The sequence below is a fragment of the Myiozetetes cayanensis genome, unplaced genomic scaffold (assembly GCF_022539395.1).
Source record: "Myiozetetes cayanensis isolate MyiCay16 unplaced genomic scaffold, myiCay2020 scf29, whole genome shotgun sequence".
Classification (NCBI taxonomy): Eukaryota; Metazoa; Chordata; class Aves; order Passeriformes; family Tyrannidae; genus Myiozetetes; species Myiozetetes cayanensis.
In genome coordinates this window covers 2,486,512-2,507,127 of record NW_026087510.1, presented here as the reverse complement: position 1 = coordinate 2,507,127, position 20,616 = coordinate 2,486,512, and positions in this window count along the sequence as shown.

Sequence of the window (20,616 nt, the reverse complement as noted above, 5' to 3'; positions counted from 1 at the left end):
AATCCAAGATTTCCAATCTGTTTTCTTTCCCAAAACACTTCCCAGGCTCTGTGGTGACCCCTCCCCATTTCGTGCTCTGCTCCCTCCATCAGGAAACCCCAAAATGAACCAAAGGAATTCAAATGTGTCTCAACTCCTCCAGGCATTTCCAGCAAGGACAGCGATTTTATTTTCCAGTATTATCCAAATTGAATGGTGTGGAATCAAAAATGAATTTATCTCCCAGAAATCCCCTTCTCAGCAAACCCAAAAGGAGACAATATTTATTTATGTAAAAGGATATTGGAACCATCTCATGAAACCTCCCTACCTTAGGAGCTCATTTCAGTAATGGGGAAGTTTTCAGTGGAAAAGAGGAGAAAAAGCATCATATTCAAGAAAGCCCCTCCAATGGTTTAGAGATGCAAAACTCCAGGGGTCTTTGCCACATTAACCACAAATAACCCCCCCAAAACCCCAAACTAATGGGTATTTTGGGTCATAATTATGAATAGTGGAGAGATGAGGCAGAAACTGGACAAGTTGGCTTTAATGAGAATTATCTAGAAAAAGGAGTTTTTTTTATTTTTACCCCTTCAGCAATTCAGCATTTTAATGCCTTGAGCTTTTCCCCGCCAATCTCACTTTTACCAGGTGTGCAGAAAGTTACCAAAAACATCAATTGGGAGATGTCAGAATGAAAAATCTCAGCATTTCACTTCAAAGCAAAGCGTTCTGCTTCAAAATGTCGGTGGTTTATAATTCAATAAGCCGATTTGAGGCATCTTATCTGGCAGGCCTCTGTCAAAAATGGAAAAATCGACTTTTTCTTCCAACAGTTTGGGTAAAACCCTATATTTCTTTGGCACATTTTCAGTCACATTCAATCACCTTTTGTTTTCGTGTTATCTCTGCTGAGGCTCCTTATAGAAAATCTTTTCCAGCTTAGGAAACAGGAGCTTGTTTCCAGTCAAAAATGCTCTGACCTAAAACACTAATAAACAAGATTCCTGGAAAAACACAGCCAGCATAGGGATATCACTTATTGCTTAGGCAGGTGATGCCATGCAGGACGTATCAGCCACATTTTTGGGACAGTGTTGATGTCTCTTGTTCATTCTTGAGGAAAACAACTGGATCCTTGGCCAACCCCAAGACACTGGGGGATTAAAGACAACCAGTAAAACCAGTTTCATGGTTTTTAACAACACCACACCAGTTCCTCTTGGGGGAAAAAAAAAAATTCCTGCTTAGAAACACAAACTTGCAGCAGGATTTAATGCCAGGGATGATCATTATGAAACTCAGCGGCTTCATGGAGGGGAAAATCTGTTTAAAAAGCCTTTACAAATCCTGGTCTTGCAAGCCAGCAGCCAAAATCTTCCCTGGACAGGATAACACGTCCAAAAAGACTGGAATGAAAGCAGCCAGGACTTGGATTCCAGACCAGCTCCCTGCCTGTGGGCAGCAGCATCCCAGTGCCAGGGGATCTCTGTGCCCACATGAGCAGAGATCACCCCAAAAGCAAGAGCAAAGGGACCAAAACCGGGTATTTTTTTTTCCAGCTGCAGAGCCTGACTCCTTTTTTTTTTTTTTTTCCCAGCAAAAGGAAGATAATCATCTTAGCAGGGTATTTCTGCATATGCACACGTGCAGAGACATGAGAAAAATATGGGCTTCATTTGATAAGCTCATCGAGATTCTCATCTCACAACAAATAGGCCGTGGCATCTGGATGGACGGCATTACAGGAAAATCAATATTGATTATTAGGAGCAAAGATGCAGGAGAGGGCTGGCAGTTAAAAACCCTTTTAAGGACCTGGGAGAAAAATGACAGTTCGACACCAGCGCTGGTTCAACAGCTCCATCACCCAGGGGATCAATGAGGAGCCTGGGAAAAGTTTGGGGAGGTGCAGGAGCTCCAGCCTGGGAGCACACAGGGAAGGGGGGTGTTGTCTGACGTGGGGGAGAACACCACAAAACCATAAATAGGCTGGGAAAACCCTGCGAGATCGAGCCCAGCAGCGCTGCCAAACCCGTCCCACGTGCCACATTCACACAGCTTTTCAATCCCTCCGTGGGTGGGGAGTCCAACCCCTGCCCCGGGCAGCCTGTACCAGGGCTGGACAACCCTTTCCACCTCCCTGGCCAGGTTTAAGTTTGACCTGGGGGAAGAAAATGAGTTTCCCTGCTTATTGCAAAGAGAGCAGAGAGTTTTCCTCCCTTCCTCCCTTCCTCCTGTTTTCCTCTCTGGGCACGGACACCAATCCGAAACTCCAGGATTGCAGGAAGCGTTTCACTTCCTCAATTACCAAGCCTCGGGAATTAAACTGCCACATCCCCCTCGTGCCTTGCTCCACAGTCCCGCAGCACATCCCTGCGCGCAAATATCATCACACCCTGCTCATCCTCTCATCAGTTTTTATTATCAATTTATTTTTGCATCCCGTGCAGCTGCATCCCAAGCCCTCAAGCAGCAGCGGGGGGAGCCCTCCGCCTGGGAATGACGCTCATTCCAGCGGTATCCCTGGCATTCCGCGAGGCTGCGGAGGCTCAGACCTCTGCGGAGCGAGCGGATGGGGTTTGTCAGCGCCCCGCGTGTTAGAGGAGAACACGTAATGCGTTCTGGCAGTCGGTCGGCTCTGACACGATAATGAATGTTAACATCACGTGCACCCCCTGCCAACAGAGGGGAAAGTCATGTTGGATTACAGCGAAAACACGGTGTGCTGCGAACGTGCCTCTCGGAGCCTCCTCCCCCTTCTGCAGCCTCGCGGTTTGCTCCCTTCTTGCCGCAGCATCCCCCTCGCTGCTGACCGGGGATCACACGGCAAGGGATGGTCCCCACAAAGCCCCAAACCCACGGCCCTCTGCCCAAGGGATGGACTCAAAGCCAAATAGGGAGGTGAAGCCCTTTGCTCAAGCCACTCTGGGCAAGGAGCCATTTAAGGGTCCCAGAAAGAAAAAGAGAAATTGTGGAATCCCTGAATGGAAGGGACATTAAAGATTGTTTAGTTCCATCCCCCTGCCATGGGCAGGGACACCTTCCACCAGCCCAGGTTGCTCCAAGCCCTGTCCAACCTGGCCTTGGACAGTCCTAGGGATCCAGGGGCAGCCACAGCTTCTCTGGGCAACCTGTGCCAGGGAATCCCCACCCTCACAGGGCACAATTTTCTTCCAATATCCCATCTGCCCATTGTCCTGTCCTCCAGGCCCTTGTCCCAAGTCCTTCTCCAGCTCTCTTGGAGCCCCTTTAGGCACTGGAAGGAACTCTAAATCTCCCTGGAGCCTTCTCTGCTCCAGGATGAACAGTCCCAGACAGCAGAAAGGCTTCTCTTTACCCAATTTGCATTCTCATCCCATCTTCAGCAAGGAGACAATTTTAATGTGTCCCCCCCCAAAAAAAAAGAAAAGAAAAATCACAGAAAGGCCTGTCTTTAGCCCAGTTTGTTGCACTCCCCTCCCCTTGCAGGACTGGTGTGTCACTCAGGACCACACAGCACTGGTGCTGCCCAGGAGGCTCTTCAGGGCTTGTACCTCTGAAGCAAAAGGGATGAAACCAGCAGCAAAGAGCCTCATGAGGAGCCAGAATGGGAAAAATCAAGCCATTCAGTGCTTCTGGTGATACGCCGTGTCCCAGTGGGGGTCAATTATGTCCTGGGGAGCCCTATAGGCTGCCAAATTCCCAAAATCTTCTTGGAAACAGGTTCCCTATATAAGATGTTATTTTTCAAGCAGTAAAGGAACAAACTCAGGGAGTGGTGGGGGGAAGGGTGTTTCCTACCTCTGAATTCTACAGCAGAGACTCTCCTGTGGGGAACAGGGACCTGCCTGCTCAGAACAATTGACCCCACCTGATCCAGCACCCCCTTGATCCCAGCTCCCACAGCTACACTGAGGGCAAAGCAGCAGCTGAAGTGGGAAAACAGTGGGGATCAAGTGGCTCTAAGGCAAACAGTGTTCAGGGCACTGAGCTGATTAAGCTCCTCGGTTCCCCACTAATTGGGGTGGATGTTTGAAATAAAATAAAGCTGATTGCCTTGAGACCCTTCCAGGCATGGCCATGGCATGCTCTGGAAGGCTGGTACCTTCAAAGTCACCTTAAGGGAAGCAGCACCAGGATCATCTTCTGCTTATCGAGTATCTGGGCTTTTTAGTTGATTATTTAAAGGCTGAAAACCTTCCCTGCAGACACCAGGGCTGCTGGGACAACTGGTTCATCTGGGATGGCTGGGATGAAACACTGCTCCCTGAGGCTGCAACATCACACCCTGGACCCAGCATTCCACCCCTGCTGAGGGCCTGGAATGACTGGGAGGCCTGGCTGCAGACACACTGCAGGTCAGCTTAGCACCTTGTCTGCCAAATCTTTGCCTCGATATCAGGATATTAGCTTGGGGTTGGTGTGTCAGGCTGTTTTTAGCACAATCCAACACCAAAACCAGCAAGACACACCTTCTGTCAGCCCACCACTGAGAGCCTCCCAAAACGGTTTGGGACAGGGCTCCCGCAGGATGAGGTCAAGATTTTAGGGTTTTTTAGGTTGTGCCTTGCTGGAAGTGCAGCTTGGGATGCATTTCCAGGGATGGGATGGCAATCCTGGCTTCGGGAGGGTATGTGTGGTGTGGAGTTGATGCGTTGAGGCTGCGATGGAGGGGCTGTGAAGGCGCTGGGGTGACTGGAGAGGTGATTGGGATCACCACTCAAGCTGTTCCATCACATTCCAGGGCAGAGCACCCCGCTGCACTGGGCGTCCACCACCCCTAATCCCCAACCTCCCAGCCAGCCCTGCCAAAAGCAGCCCCGGTGATGAAGTTGCAGCCAAGTTTTCCGGAGTTCAGCTGCCCTCGGTGCCGCCGGCACGATCCACCCGCGGCTGCCGGCTCAGTGGGCGTGAAGGGGCCGTGCAGAATACAAATGGACCCTTTCACTTAGCAGGAGGCAGGTAATTTCTTTTGTCCCCGCTGATGCATTATTGATTGTGATGAATGTCAGAGCAGGAGCCTGTTCCAAAAGCCATTAAACAATAATTTCATCTCCGGAGGGTAATTGATTGTCAGAGGGAGCAGCTTTGCCAGGCGCAAGGTGGTGGTGACGGGGAGTGTTTGTGTTTGGGTGGGGACCGAGGGAGTCTTGGGCAAACGACATGATTTATTAATCAGCCGTGGAAAAAAGAGTTGGGAGAGGTAGTGCACTGAAAGGAAGAGGCCAACTTCTTCCGAGCTGCTGGGCAAGGCTGAGAGCCAGCCTGACCCCGGCCCGGCTCCGTCACGCTCCGAGAACGGCCCTAATGGCACTTTCCTGGGGGCTGTTTGGCTCCAGTGACACATCCCAGCACTGACCTGTCACCCTCCCGTTATTCCAGCCTGTGACCCACGCAATAAAGTGCTTTTGTGACACACCTCATCTCCCTGCCTGCCTCTCCGTTAATGCACAGCCAGCACAGCCAGAGCAGAGAGTGACCCACGGCCCAAACTCCCCAGCTCCCCACCCCCAACACTCCTCTGGCCCCGGTTCATCTCCCCAGCACGGGCCTTCCACTGATTTCAGAGAGAATTTCAGAGTTTATCACATCCCCATGGAGAGAGCATGGGCAGAAACAGGAGCAGCAGGGTCTGGACTTGGGAGCTGGGATTGGATTTGCAGTTTAGGGCATCCAGCTGGAGAAGCAGCTTCAGCCACTGTGCAATGAGGAAAGAGGGGGAAGGACCCTCCCATCCCAGAGAGAGGGACAAGAGCCCAATGGCCCCCAAATTAATCATCACTGGTTAAGCACAAGGGCTCCACAGTCACTGAGGGAACTGGAGGGACACATCCCCACGGAGGGACATGGGGACAGTTCTTCTGTCCCCAGCCACGCCTGACCTTCCAGGAGGACACGAATCCAACAGGGTGTGGTGATGCACAGCCCTGTGTCTGTCTGTCTGTCCCCCAGTGCTGGGGGAGGACGGGGATGGAGCAGCATCTTCACCACATCTCCTGCCACAGTCACAGGAGAGAAAAATCCCGCTGTCAGGAGCAGAGAGGGAGTTTATCTGTCTCCTCCACGGCACATGAGAGGTGGATTTATCACGGATTTCCCTTTCTCCTGTGCTTTATTTAGCAGTTCATTATCTTGTCAGCTGGAGCTGGCCAGCTCCCACGGCACACTCCATCACTCCCAAACCCTTGCAGGAGCCACTCATGGTAACATGCTCACCTGGAATATCTGAAGGCCACATCTGACCTAGGAGAGGACAGCCCCAAGCTCTGGGAGCAGGTTGGAGTGTAGAATGAGAAAGGAATTCCTATCCTTTAGGTGTGAAGATACAGTATTGCTGAAGGAACTCACCTTTAAACACCTTCCCCAGGTTGGACTAGTTAAAAAAAAAACCCACACACAAAAAACACCAACCAATAAAAGACCAAAACCACAAACAAGTTGATTTTTAAAGTCTTTGCAAGTGTTTCAGACAATGCCTTTTGCCTTCATATCAATCACAAGGCCTGAAAATACTTCTAACAAAAAAAGGAGAGCCTATCCTCATCACAAAACTCACAAAGGAGCAAGAAATAGCAGTGAAATGTCTGCTCTAAGGAGGAGAGAGTAATGCAACAGTCCATGGTCTTTCCATGAGCTGGGCTGGTGCAATACCCTGATTTCTGGGCAGACTTGCCAGGTATCTTCATAACAGGGGGTTGTGATCAGTATTTACAAGCAGGTGCAAACCCAACCGTAGAACCACAGAATGGTTTGGATTGGGAGGGACCTTAATAATCATCCATTTCCACCCCCTGCCATGGGCAGGGACACCTTCCACCAGCCCAGGTTGTTCCAAGCTCAGTCCAACCTGGTCTTGGACACTTCCAGGGATCCAGGGGCAGCCACAGCTTCTCTGGGCAGCCTGTGCCAGGGCCTGCCCACCCTCACAGCCAAGAATTCCTTCCCAATATCCCATCTATCCCTGTCCCCTGGCAGTGGGAAGCCATTCCTCCTTGTCTTGTCCTTCCAGGCACTTGTCCCAAGTCCCTCTCCAGCTCTCTTGGAGCCCCTTGACGTACTGGAATCTGCTAAAAATAAATTAACAAATCTAAAGCTTCAGATTGACGAAGAAACCACTTGTGCCGCCCTTTTCCAGCCTGGCAGAGCCCACCAGCCCCAGGGGAGGGCAGGATGGCACCCAGGGGACCCCAGTGCTCGCTCACCTGCTGAAGCACCACCTCCAATCTGCAGAGCCCACAAAGCTTTGTGCTGGGGCCTGGACTGAGCCGCTCCTGCAGCACAGAAAATACCAACACTGGGGAGTGGGGAAGACAAGCCAGTTAATGTTTGTGCACTGCTTTGAAACGGGGAGGCTTTTGAAGCGGGGATTTGGTTCTTTGCTTCCCTTTCTTCTTTGTTCCCGCCAGAGCTGCGTGCAGAGTGTGTGCTGCTATCAGGGTTTGATGGCCTCTTGCTCCCTGGCAGAATTATGTTCCCCCTCGGTGGCTTCACTTCAAGGCAGAGTGTTCAATTGGTATGCTCCGTGTGGCATTTGCTCTTGTACATAGTGCATTTTTATTCAAATAACGGTATTGATCGTGGGAGAAGGAATGGAGAAAACAAATGGAAACAAATAAACACAGAAGGTTTGCACTAAACTTCTTCAAGGGCTGGCTCTGAAAGTCGAGGAAGTGTCTGTGTCCTCTGGAGGAGCGGTGATGCAGCTGGTACCTCCTCTATAGGTTTAAATATGCAAATGGTTCTTCCTTGTGAGGGTGGGCAGGCCCTGGCACAGGTAGCCCAGGGAAAACTGTGTCTCCTCCATCCCTGGAAGCGTCCAAGGCCAGGTTGGATGAGGCTTGGAGCAACCTGGGCTAGTGGAAGGTGTTAGGGTTAGATTTCCAACCCAAGTCACTCTGGGATGACACATCTAGTGAGAGGTCTCACCTGGAACAGCATCCATCTTCATGGCAAGTCTCTGGCAAATTCCAAGACATGAAGGCCAAGGGAGGAGGACACCACGGTCAAGCTAAGGAGATACACCCTCACCCCACCCCACTGCCTGCACCCAAACCCTCTCTCCAGGCACTCAGCACCAGCAGGGAGATGATCCAGCCATGGGCTCCTCTCCCAGGCCTCCTCCACAAACACCCCAGCCCGCTGCTCAGCTTAAGGAATCGAAGCACGGCCACTCCGAGCGCCGCTTCCAGCTCAGCTTTCACTGCTGCTCTTAACCCCAGCGACCTTCCCCGCTCTGCCCTGCCAGCACACAGCAAAACAAGCCACTTGACAGGCTCCCTCCTGCTCCAGAGCAACATTTCCCCGGGAAAGGAAGATCAAGGAAAGCAGCAGCTCTCCGTCTAAAAGATGAGGAGATATATTCCGGCTGACATTCAGCACTATCAACGCTTTATGAGCTTTGGAATCCAGTTAGTTAGGCGATATTTTACTTAACTCCGCTTTAGATTTAAAAACTTGACCTTCTCCAAGCGCACGCGTTTCGCATGGCTGGGCGTGCCAAGTATCAGATTATTTATCCCCCCCCACCACCCTTTTTTATTGTTGCACTGTTATTTGGTCATTTGGACTATTCCAAAATCAGTAAAAAGGGATGGGGTTCTGCAAACAGACTCCTGCAGCACACACACGGCTCTCCAAGGTGGGTCTCCCTCATGGCAAGAGGCAAACGAGCTGGAGCAGCTCTCCTGGCCAGGAAGGCTGTAAATCAGGACACAGAGCAGCCTGGATCCTTTTAATATTGTTGAGGAAGTAGAAAATTACTTTTCACCTTGGCGTAGGGATTTGGATGCCAAGATGCAGATCAGAGACCCTCAGGGCCTGGAAGTAAAATATCACCACTATCGGTCATGGGAAAGGCCCAAAGATGGACAAAGGCACTAATTCCAGCTCTGCCAGCAACAGAACACACAGACCAAGGAGGAAGAACTCCCAGAAGGAGAGGGAGCAGAGAGATAAACACTGAAAATATCAGAGCTGGAAGATCCTGCTGAACTTCCATCCCAGGATTGTGAGTGATGGGTGACAGCAGCGGCACAAAACACTGACACAGTCACCTGGCTCCTTTACCTCCTCCTTGCAAATAGAAATATTGCAGTAACAAAGCTAATTAACATCCCACTACACTCAGCTGGCAGGGCAGAGGGCTTCCCAAAAGATGCTTCCCACTCCACCTGCCTGTCTGGAAGACACACATGGACCACAGGGAACAACTGGCTCTGGGGTGTGCTCTGACCACATCTCAACACAACAAGCTTTTGGTGGGTAAACAGCCCCATCCCCCTCCTCACAGCACCTGCCTAAAGTAATACTGGATGAAAGGAATGCGTTTTAATAAAGAAAATTGATTTAGTTTGGTTTATTCATTAACACGTCGATCACGAATGATTTATGGCCACAATTTGCCAAATTATTTCTCTATTGATCAGCCCAGGTTTGTTTTCTTGTAGGTTCAGTCAATTAGAGGGAGTAGCACTCAGGTGGGTAAATTAATCAGTCTTAAGTAGAGCCTGCCCAAGGAGAGGGGCTTGGCAAAGCCTGGTGCTGATGCAAAACCTCCCTGAGCAGCTCCACTGAGGTGAGATTCATCCCTGAAGAATGGCCAGGCAAGGTGTTCAGCATCACCTCATTCCCAAGAAAATTTGCTTTCAAAAATTTGTTCTGCTTCCCCTCACAAGCAGAGTGGTTCAAACCTGCTGGGCTTTGCATTCAGCCCCCTGAGCCCAACTTGGCTCATCTCAGAATCCCAGAATGGTTTGGGTTGGAAGGGACCTTAATAATCATCCTGTTCCACCCCCTGCCACAGGCAGAGACACCTTCCACTAGCCCAGGTTGCTCCAAGTCCTGCCCAACCTGGCCTTGGACACTTCCAGGGATGAGGCAGCCACAGCTTCTCTGGGCAACCTGTGCCAGGGCCTGCCCACCCTCCCAGCAAAGAATTCCTTCCAATATCCCATCTATCCCTGCCCTCTGGCAGTGGGAAGCCATTCCCTGTGTCCTGTTCCTCCATCCCTTGTCCCAAGTCCCTCTCCAGCTTTCCTGGAGCCCTGGAAGGGTTAGGGTCTCCAGGTCTCCCTGGAGCCTTCTCTTCTCCAGGTGAACCCCCCCAGCTCTCCCAGCCTGGCTCCAGAGCAGAGGGGCTTCTCAGCTCCTGTCTTCTTGGACATCCTGTGATGGATAGACCCTCCATGGAGGGTAGCCACCAGCCATCTGCAGAACAAAGGGTAAATTATAGGGAAATTATAGGGAAAGAACCATCCACACGGGTCAGCACCACGGCTGCCCAGGATGGGAAGCAGGAAGTGCAGAAACAGCAGATTGCCACCTTCCCGTGGTTATCCCTGCAGGAAGAGCAGCCCAGCCCCTCTGTCAGGGCTCAGGGAACAGGCACATAACTGCCAGCAAACCCTCTGAGCGTGGTTTGATGCCATCCTGCCCCTACACCTCGTCCTGCAAGGATGGGGCTGGGCACCCTCCTTACCTGCTCCAGCTCCAAGCCCAGAGGGGCTCAGGGAAGCCCCCCCCCCCCCAGGCAGGGAGGGTGTAATCACACAGGCTCATCTCTGCTCCCAGAGCCAGCTTTTAAGGACCATTTAAGGAGTTTTCCTTAATCTCAGTGCTGGCAGCAGAACCCAATAAATCACAGCACAACTTCCCCCCACCGGCAGCCACGGCGCCAACTCCCTGCAAATCCCGCTCTTCCCGGGTTTTTCCTCTGTGCCAGAGGGAAGCATCCCTGAACCCTCACACCAAACACGTGCTCAGGGCACGGAGTCCCTGCCTGAGCACCCCGAGCGTTGCTCAGTGCTCGTCTCTGTCTTTGCAAATGTCAGGGCTGATTCTTTCCTGAATGAGATATGGATGTGGCAGCGTGATATTAAATTACGAGTCAAATAGCACAAAGGCTTTTAATTACACGCCAAACACAAGCTGCTGTCAGAGAGGAGACACCGGGCTCGATGGCCCATCAGGCTGTTCCGCTCTGGCAATTCCTATCTAGCCGGTAAAAAGTCCAGGAAATTGGATCGGTAATGGGAACGGGGGCCTTTCACCTCCAGCACAGCCATTCACATCCAGCCAGGGAGGCAGAAGCAAAGTCATTACCAACCTGATGGCCGGGGTGAAACGAGTCAGTGGGTCTGCAGACCCCAAGGAAAGTGAGGGATGGGGTGTAGAGCCTCTGAGCAACACCAGTTTGATGCCACGAACCCAGTAGAACTAGGGCATAGATCCCCTCAGCTCCCAACCAGCAGCACTTTCTGCCAGGAGGGAGCTGCAGATCCTCCTTCCCACAGCGTGGAGTCCAGAGCAGCCCTCTTGGATGAGTTTAGCAGCATCTCCCCCCCTCCTGGGCTACAGCTTGAGGATATTCCCTCCTATCCCTATGGAAGCATTTTCACTCCTCCCCTGGCGAGGATGCTGCAACGTTTTGGGCTTGCAGAGATGAAGGAATGTACTTTGATGCTGCTGTTTTTAACAACTTCTCACTGCAGAACCAACCCCTCTTCAGTTGATGTGGTTGTATCCTCTCTGCACTCCCCTGGAGCTGGAGAGCTCTAAATTCATCATTCAGGGCAAGGGGCCACAGCACCAAGACATGAGGGACTTCACAGCCACCACAGAACTTGGTGGCAGGCACAGAGCACCCACATTTCATCCCAGTCCATGAACAACTCTCCTTCTTGCTCCATCTCCCTGGTGTAAATTGCAAAGAAAAAAAAAAAGGGTGAGAAAAGGCCTCTGAGTGTCCTTTTTCCTTGGCATGTTACAGGAATCCCCCCACCTCCTGCTTTGGTACCCAGGCTGTGGCATCTGCAAGCTCTGCCTCCAATCTGTAAAGGCTAATTTGTTCAACAGCTTTGTTCTCCCCTGGGAAGGGGGGGGGGGTCATTGGTCACACAAGTCTGATTAAGGTTTTGGTGAATCAACATTAATGAAAATCAACACTAATTAGTGTTTTTTTATGGCAGCCCCATAAAAAGCATTAGGACAGGTAAACAGAGGAACAGCCAGGCAAGTCAACAAGGTCCTGAGCTCCTACAAGCTGCTCTTGCCTTTGCCAGTCCCTCACATTCCCGCAGAATCATCCACAGGATTATTCAGATTAAGTCAGTCCCTTGCAAGAGACACAGTGAATTTAGAATTCCAGAATGGTTGGGGTTGGAAGGAACTTAAAAATCATCCAGTCCCACCCCCTGCCATGGGCAGGGACACCTTCCACTAGCCCAGGTTGCTCCAAGCTCTGTCCAACCTGGCCTTGAGCACTTCCAGGGATGGGGTAGCCACAGCTTCTCCAGGTGTTGTCTCTGGATACTGGGAATTCCTAGCCCGGGAACTGGATGCTTTCCTCCTTACTTACCCCCACGGGGCAAATTTGACTTAAATGGCACCACGGTTTTCTTTTTGAAAACTCTCTCCTTGCAAAACAGGCGAAAACAGGAATAAAAGGCTACCCCTAAACGGAGGCTTTGGTTTCTGAGATCAGTCAGGCTCCAACACTGCAGCCAAACACCTGCTTTAGGGCAAGCAGCACCAGACCAAAAGCCTCCCTGCCTGCCCTGTGAGCTCCAAAACGATGCTCAGTTGGAGGAATCACAGGTAATCAAATCGTTTCCCCCCTCCAAGCCTTCAAGCTGTGGCACTGGGGCTGCAGGACCAGCACTGCCACAGCAGGGAATGCCTGGCAGAGGGGGTTTTGATTTCTTCCCGAGGTTGCTTCAGCCCTTGGTTTTCCTGAGCCATCCTTCAGAGGTTCCAGATCTAAAGGGGATGATTGCAGGAGGCTTCTCGTTACAGGACATCATTAAAAATAATGTCAGTGCTTGAAGTGCAGTCGGCGGGGCCGTGCCAGGGACGAGCGAGGGGAAAGGCGACTCCTCTGATCTTTGAAAGAGAGAACAACCTATTAAAAAAGGAATTCAGCTCCTCATATAGAGCCATCAAACTCTTGGAAAGCCCTGCTCTCTGCCTCGGGGCACTTGTACCTTTTGAAGGACAGCAAAACTCCAGGTTTAGGCCCTTCAACTGTATTTGAATGTTTAATTAAAAAAAAAAAATAAATAAAAAATCAGCTCTCGTACTGCTTTGGCACCAACTCATTTGACCAGCAGAGTCAAGACACTGACAGCTCCTGCAGTTTTAGCTCAGTGATAGTTTCTCCCCCTTAAAGCACCAGCTCAAGTCGCCCCAGTGGGACAAAAATAATCTCTTTTGTTAAATATATGCACACCAAGAAAACCTTCCAAGGCTGAACGTCTTGCTGGGGTTTGACAGGGGAGGGATGTGGGAGGTGCCCAGCTGGGAATTCCCTCCTTGTCACAGAGATGACAGCCAGGAAGCAGCTCAGGGATTTCTCTCTCATCATCCCTCCCTCGCAGCACCCGCAGCACCAACACGAGCAGCACCGGCACCTTCTGCGTTCCAAAGGCTGCTGCAGGTCCCTCAGAGATCCCAAATCCTTGGGACCAGGTTGGAGCAACCTGGGCTAGTGGAAGGTGGGGGACTGGTTGGGATTTAAGGTCCCTTCCAACCCAAACCAGTCTGATTCCACGATTTTTGATAGGCACTAGCAAGGCAGAAACAATCCTTGTCCACATCTCCCAGCCTCTCCTGAGGAGCCCACCCAGCACCATCCTCATCCCCCCAGTTCCCTGCATCCCTGCACACCCCTTGCCCAGCCAAAATCCAGCAGCACTCTCCTTGTAGACACAGCATTTTACTGGTGCCACGAGTCCCCTGCACACACAGCCCCTCGTGTCTTTGTGGTCTTGCCAATGCATTATTCATGCCCTCCCTTGTTCCTTTAAAAGCTGAGAAGAATGGAGAAAGATTAATTCCCAAGGAAAAGAAAAAAAAATAATAATAAAATAAACAGGCAGGATTGCTGCCCTTTTTTTTTTTTTTTTTTTTTAAGGACTTGGATCCATTCAAAGAGCTGCCTCCTCCAGCCCTCCTGTGTCACTGCTGATTGAGTTTCTTCCCTCCTCACCTCCTGGTTCTGTTGGAGTATCTTGTCTCCTTAGTATTTCTGTGGCACTTCCTTTTCATATGCCTGAAATACACACTATTGTGTTCCGACTTTTAGTTTTTGTGCAGGGATCCCTTTCATGTCTCATCTTCTGTAAAGTCCTTTTTTCTTGGCAGTCAAGTGCATGAATGTTTGCTGCCAGGAGATTTTGCTTCTATTGTATTCCAGACATATTATAAGAATTTTTATATACATTCTTTTTGTTCTATATTGTCTGTGAGGTGTTTCATGGGTGGTTTTGTTTTGTTTTTTTTTTTCCATGCTAGCATGACTTTTTCCATGTGGAGGCTGCCTTGCTCCTGCCCCTGTGCACATGAGAGCAGGATCCTCAAAAATGAGCATGTGAAGGGGTAAGAGGGCAGGAACCAGGACAACACTGCTCAGGGTCACAGTGGAATTAATTATATATCCCCACATTACAGGTGGGTTTATTGCCAGAATTCTCTTTGCAGAACTGGGAAAGCAAACAGAGTGGTCTGTACCAGGCCAGACTGGAAATAATACCCTAAAAAATCACCAACCAGGAATTTCTGTCCCAGTGTCTGTGAAAGGACTTCTCTGCTAATCTTGACTTAAATCACCACTGGATTGTTTTCTGCTGCCAAGAGCCACTTCTTATAACTTTAGTAACAATTTTCAGTCCAAACAACAGCTTAACAAAGTCCCCAAATAAGTGAAATGAAAGAGGAAAAGTGTTTTTTTAGGAAAAAAAACCCCAGCCCTGCCAGATCCCCACCTGCCTCCCCAGTTAAACTGGGATGTTAAACCTGCTCTCAGCAGAGGCTCTTGTGACCAACACCACACATTTTGGTTACTCAGCAGGGTCAAACCTTCACTCCTGATCTCTCTGCCAAGCTGAAGGAGCCCTTCCCGCAGCTCAGCCTGGTTCCTCAAGCTCTGCTCCTCCTCACATCGCACATCCCACCTCTCCAGGTCACGGAAAAACTTTAATCAGCCCCTTTAATCAGCCCACAAGGTTCCGCCAGCACAACCCAGTCACGCGCCGAGAGCAGCAGCCTCAACACGTGGGGTGTTTCTAATCCTCCAGAAGTGAAAACATCAGAAAACCCAGAGTTTACACAACTTCAAACAACTCTACAGGGGGACCTAAAGTCAGAGACAGCTTCTGGAGAGATTAGTTCTCCCACAACACGCTCGTGCCCAGGCTTTCTGATCTCTATCAGCATCCCTCAAAGAGCTGCTCCTTTTCCCCACCCGTTCTTTGGACCCCTCTCCTCAACTCTTGGACTAATTACAGTTTGTTGGTTGTTATGGCAACTCTGGATTTCTCTCGGCACCCAACTCTCATTATTTGGCTGCAAATTGCAACGGTGGACGAATGCAAATGGGGGGGGTTTTAAATTTTGCTTCCTTGCCAGCCTTCCTGGTGAATCCCCCCACAGGTAAGAGCTGTCCTGTCAGCTTGATTGGATTGTGGTTGCTCAGGGAGCTTGAAAAGCCAGAGAAGAGCCCTCAGAACCCGTGGTAGGTAAGGAATGACGTCCTTTGAGACTCCCAGCACACTCCCACCCAAAGGAGCACAAGCAGGACCTTGTTTCAAAGTAGACACTAATGTACAAAACTCATACCTGCTGGTGACACTCTTCCCCACACACAGCTGCTTATTGATAATTTAAACCAGGCACACCCCAAAAGTCAGGCTGGGATGAACCCAACCCGTTCCAGATGAAGCTGAATGCTCCAGCAGCACTGCAGAACAGAGCTTGGGACCATTGAATTCAGCCAGCACAAGAGCACACCAAGAAGGGAAACCTATGGCTTTCCCCATTTGTCCTTATCACCTTGTGCACACTCAGATATTGGATTTTAACAGCTCAGGGATATCGAGGCTGATTCCACCAGCAGGTACCAAATCACCCTGCACTGCCAAGGAACACAGTCCTCCTCTCTGTTCCTCAAGCATCTCACCCCAGGGACAGCAGGAAGCCCCTGGGCCCTCAATATTTTAATTAAAGTCAGTGAAAGCACTGCTGTGAACCCCATTTCTTAATGGACATGGGTTTCCTTGGCTGTGGTGGATCCTCAGTGCCGTGGGATCAGCTCCACCAGAGTGTGCAAATCTCTGCTCATTCAGCACAATGGTCCCTGCAGGGGGACAGAGCAGGGAAGCAGCTTTCCCACAGCACAGCTGGAAAGCAAGCATTGCACCCTCCTGATTTCCATCCACATCAGCAGCACAGGGTGACCAGAGTGATAAAATGAGGGGGAAAAAGAAAAAAAAAAATCATTCATCGTCGGGCTTGCAAAGACAACGAACCTTCCTGAGCTGGGATCCAGCTCCTGAGAGCGTGAGGAGGCTTCCAGTCTGAGGTCTGGCAGATTAATATGCCCCACACACCACAGGGTTTTGCATGGTCAAACATTCCACACTCCACACTGCATTGCCAGCCAGAAAACAATGCAGGTCTCATCCACTCATGACCCATCGTTATCCATCACACTTGTCTGGGCCCGTCTGCTCTGAACTTCAAGCCTTCCAGGGAGGATATTCCACTCCTGCTCCCCAAGGCCCTGCCCTGCAGCCAGAGCTTTGCAAGTGAGGAATTGTTTTGGCTCAGCCATGAAAAGCAATCAAGGCTGGCACGGACCAAACCAAACCAAACCAAACCAAACCAAACCAAACCAACCCAACCAAACCAAACCAAACCCAAACCCAGCTGTGATGTTCTCCACCAAAACTAAAGCAAATGTGAGATTGCTGGGGATGAGGTCCCTTGAGGGTAGAGCAAGTAATTTAATTTCCAGGTATGTCATGTAAGGCAAAAAAAAAACAACTGGATCTAACTTGGACAATGGACCATGGACCACATCCCATTTTCCTTCTAAACCAGAGCAAGGATCACCCAAAGGGTTGTCCAGTCCTGGTACAGCTGCCCAGGGCAGTGGTGGAGTCCCCATCCCTGGAGGGATTTAAAAGCCATCTGGAGGTGGCACTTGGGGACAGAGGTTAGGGATGGGGTTGGACTTGACCTTAGGGGGCTTTCCCAACCTAAATAATTCTGGGATTCTTCCACCACTCCATTAAGGGTTCCTCTGGTGGGCAGCACTCCCTTTTCCCAGGAACACACTTAAGTAACCCATGGAAAACGGGAAGCCCCACACAGTCCCATCAACAAGTCATCACCCCCCAGCACAAACACCCACCCACCGCCTGCAGCCCGCCATGGACATTTCCCTGGCAAAGAAATCCAGTTTTAGGACCACAAAAAAATGCCCAGTGTCTGTGGAAGGACCCAAATTCTTCCTACTCCTCCCACGGTGGCCCCTCCTTCCCTTGCAGCGCTCTGCCCGCTCGGGATGAGGAGGAAGTTGCTCTGTGACATTCACGGAGCGCCTGCTGATGGAGAGCTCTGTTTACCCAGGCAGCTGGGGAGGGACCCACCATCAGCTCCCAGCGTGGAGGAGATCAATACTGTAATTGGGGCTGTTTGTAGCACATGAACTATTGTGGCTGTAGGGGCAAGGAGGGGGGAGCAGGGTGGACTGGCTGAGCAGGGCCTTGCTGCCCTCTGCTGTGCTCCATGGTTAGTTTTGGGATGGGTGATGGAGGTGGGATTGCATCCCAAATGCACTGACAGGGAGCACTAACCCACCCCCTCCTGCTGCACCTCAATATTCCCCCATCTATCCCAGCTGTGGACCCCCCTCATTCCCTCTGCAGGCAGGTAAAGGGTTGAATCCCCCCTTTTTTCAACTTAAATACGGATTTAACACATAGGAAATCACAAAAGAAAAAAAGAAATCTTCAAAATTATTTCCAGAGAGGCTGGGAGGAGGGAGCCAAAAACCTACCAGCTGGTTAGATTGGGAGGAAAGGGAGAAAATGAAGAAATGAAGTGTTCCAAGTGGCAGTAATCAATAAAGCATCAGGAGACTGACACTGAGTCCTCTGCTCAGCCTGGGAGAGCAATTAGACAGCTAATGATGGGAACCCCTCCCACCAGGCAATGCCTCCTCACTCAGGGGAACAGGGCTCCCCTCCCAAGTCCATCACCATCACCATGAGCAGGCCCATCAGCCTGGCTACAAGAGGGAATGAGCACTAACTCCATCTTAGAGGAAATAAGGGGATGGAAGGTCCTCCTTGTCTCTCTTCCCATCCCTGGAGGTGTCCAAGGCCAGGTTGGACGGGGCTTGGAGCAACCTGGGCTAGTGGAAGGTGTCCCTGCCTGTGGCAGGGGTTGCAATAAGACTTTAAGGTCCCTCCCAACTCAAACCATTCCATGATTCTTCACCTTCTCCCACTTTTTGGGGTGCAAAAGCAGTTCCTGAGTTCGGATGTGCTAGAAGAGCCCCAGGTGCTGGGTTTTTGGCCACTCTGGGAGCTTGGACCAAGGTGTGGTTTCACCCCTTGCCCAGCTGGTGGGTGCTCAGGTGCCATCGTGGGCACTGTCTGCCACCTCGTGGGCACTGGGAAGACTTTCCCCCGGGGTTTATTTCCCCTTCTTATCCTTATCAAGCATTTATCCCAAGTCCAGGCACTCTCTGCTGCCCCAGCATCTCTTCAGAAGTCACTAAACCAGCTTTACACTGAGGGGAATTATTCATAGGCCAGTATCAAATATTAAAAGCAGAGTTGTATTGACATATTCTGTGTATATTCAACACTTCCACCAGTAAATTGCCTCTTTCCTTTCTTTCCTTTGGACTTTCCTGAGCAGCCTGAGGGCTTCCTGCTGTGTCTTGCTGTTTAATTGCACCTTTACACTCCCCTATGCTCTCTCTCTCTCTCTCTCTGGCTGGAGAATGGTTGGACCTTGCTGGGAGCACAGAAATCACCTGGGCCAGCAGGCTGTAAAGTTCTGGTCCTCTGCAGCAAGGAAAACCTTCACTGCAGCCTCTCCCACCTCTCCTGCTCAGCACAGCAGTCTCAGGAGCAAATCCTGCTGCCAGGATTTAAGGGCAATGTGCCCTCTTTAGCATCACATCTTAGGGGGGACGAGGTCTCCTGCTCTGCCCTGGAGAAGACCAGAGGAAATCATCCACACCACCACCTTTTCCAGCTGCTTCTGGTTGCCTTTCTACCTCCAGCTCCAGGAGCCACTGAATGGAAAAGTCTCAGCTGCAAGTCCCAAATCCCACCATCATCCCCAGAAAGCATCTCAGACTCTGCTCCTGGAGCCAACTTGGAGTCGCCTCCACTTCCAACACAAAAGGGATCTGAGCCTGCCTTTCTTCCTCCCTGCCACCTGCAGAAGCCTCCAGTGGAAAATGGACCAGAAAAGGGGAATAAATGAATATACCAGGCATCCTTTGCATGGGAACCTGCAGTGCAGATGGCCCTGGGGGAGGTCACTTCAGCCTGAGCATCACCCAACTCGCAGCTCCTGCTGATGGGTCCAGACGGCATTCCCTGCTCCCAGCAGGGAAGAACAGCCCGGCAAGAATGGGGCATTAGTGGCACTGGGCAGTTTGGCAGCTTTTGTACAGCTGGGATGAGGAGCTGCCCTCCTAAGCAGGCCACGGAGGTGCTCCATGGCAGGTGGAGACGCAGCCCCAGCCACTTATCGGAACATTAAAGTTCTTCTAAGCTGCCGAGTTAATTCCTCAAACGCCCTTTCAAAGGCCTAGATAAACACAATCCGGGAGCATCTCCGCTCCCTCGGCTCACATATCTTTAGTCAGGCAGAGAGATAACATTTCCTACAGATTGAGACAGTTTAAGCAAAGGTTGCTGGTTAACCTTTCCAGCAGTGGCTGTTTCCAGGGCTCCGGTTTCCCTCCCCAGTCAGGAGAGCCACTGGAAGCCCAGCTGGTGCCTGTGCAAGTGCTCCCAGGAAGGCATGGCAGGATTCTGCCTCCCAATACACCCTTTTCCAAGGGTCACAAGTCGTCCTGTGTGTTTTGTCAGTGCTGTGACACCGATGCTTCCAGGATGGAACGGTGAGTGTTGTTATCCCATTGTTACACCACGCACAGCCCTTTGTGGACAGTACCTTTGCAGTTCACTCCAACTCAACCTACTAGGTCGGGTTTCAGTGGTTCAGGCCAGAGTGTGACATCTTTTTTCTCCCAGCCCTCACTACAGGAAGGCTGTAAATACCCTGCACAAGAGCTGCTCACACCTCTCCTGTGCAATGGGAGCTGTGGACCACCCTGACCTTGAAGGATCTGGGCTCCAAATGCATCCCCCAAGCTCTTCCCAGATGCAGCAGGACACTGCAGACCCTGCTGAGCACCACAACCTCAGTATGGCCTGTGGAGAAGATCTTCATCTCAGCAACATCCAAGCACAGCCCAAACCCAGCCGTCAAAAGGCAGAGTTGAGAGGAGTTTGGAGAGAGGGTTTTAGCTGAAGATGTCATCACAGGGTCCAAGCAGGGCACAGCCCCACCCCAGACTCCTCTGCTTGCCTGGGATGGGCTCCAAGGGCAGCAGAACTGGATTCCTTTGTCACCCATCCCTCACCACAGGAGCCCCCGGACAAACATGGAGCACCACAGCGAGATGGGGAACATCTCCAAAGCCATGGCTGGCAAGGGAGGGAAGGAGGAATACTGGCAAATGACAGAGCCCTTATCTTAATTACAGGCTTATTTGCATTTAAATGAAGGTTATTCTATAATTACCACCAAATGTTTTGTGTTGCAGCTGAAATACCTCTCCAT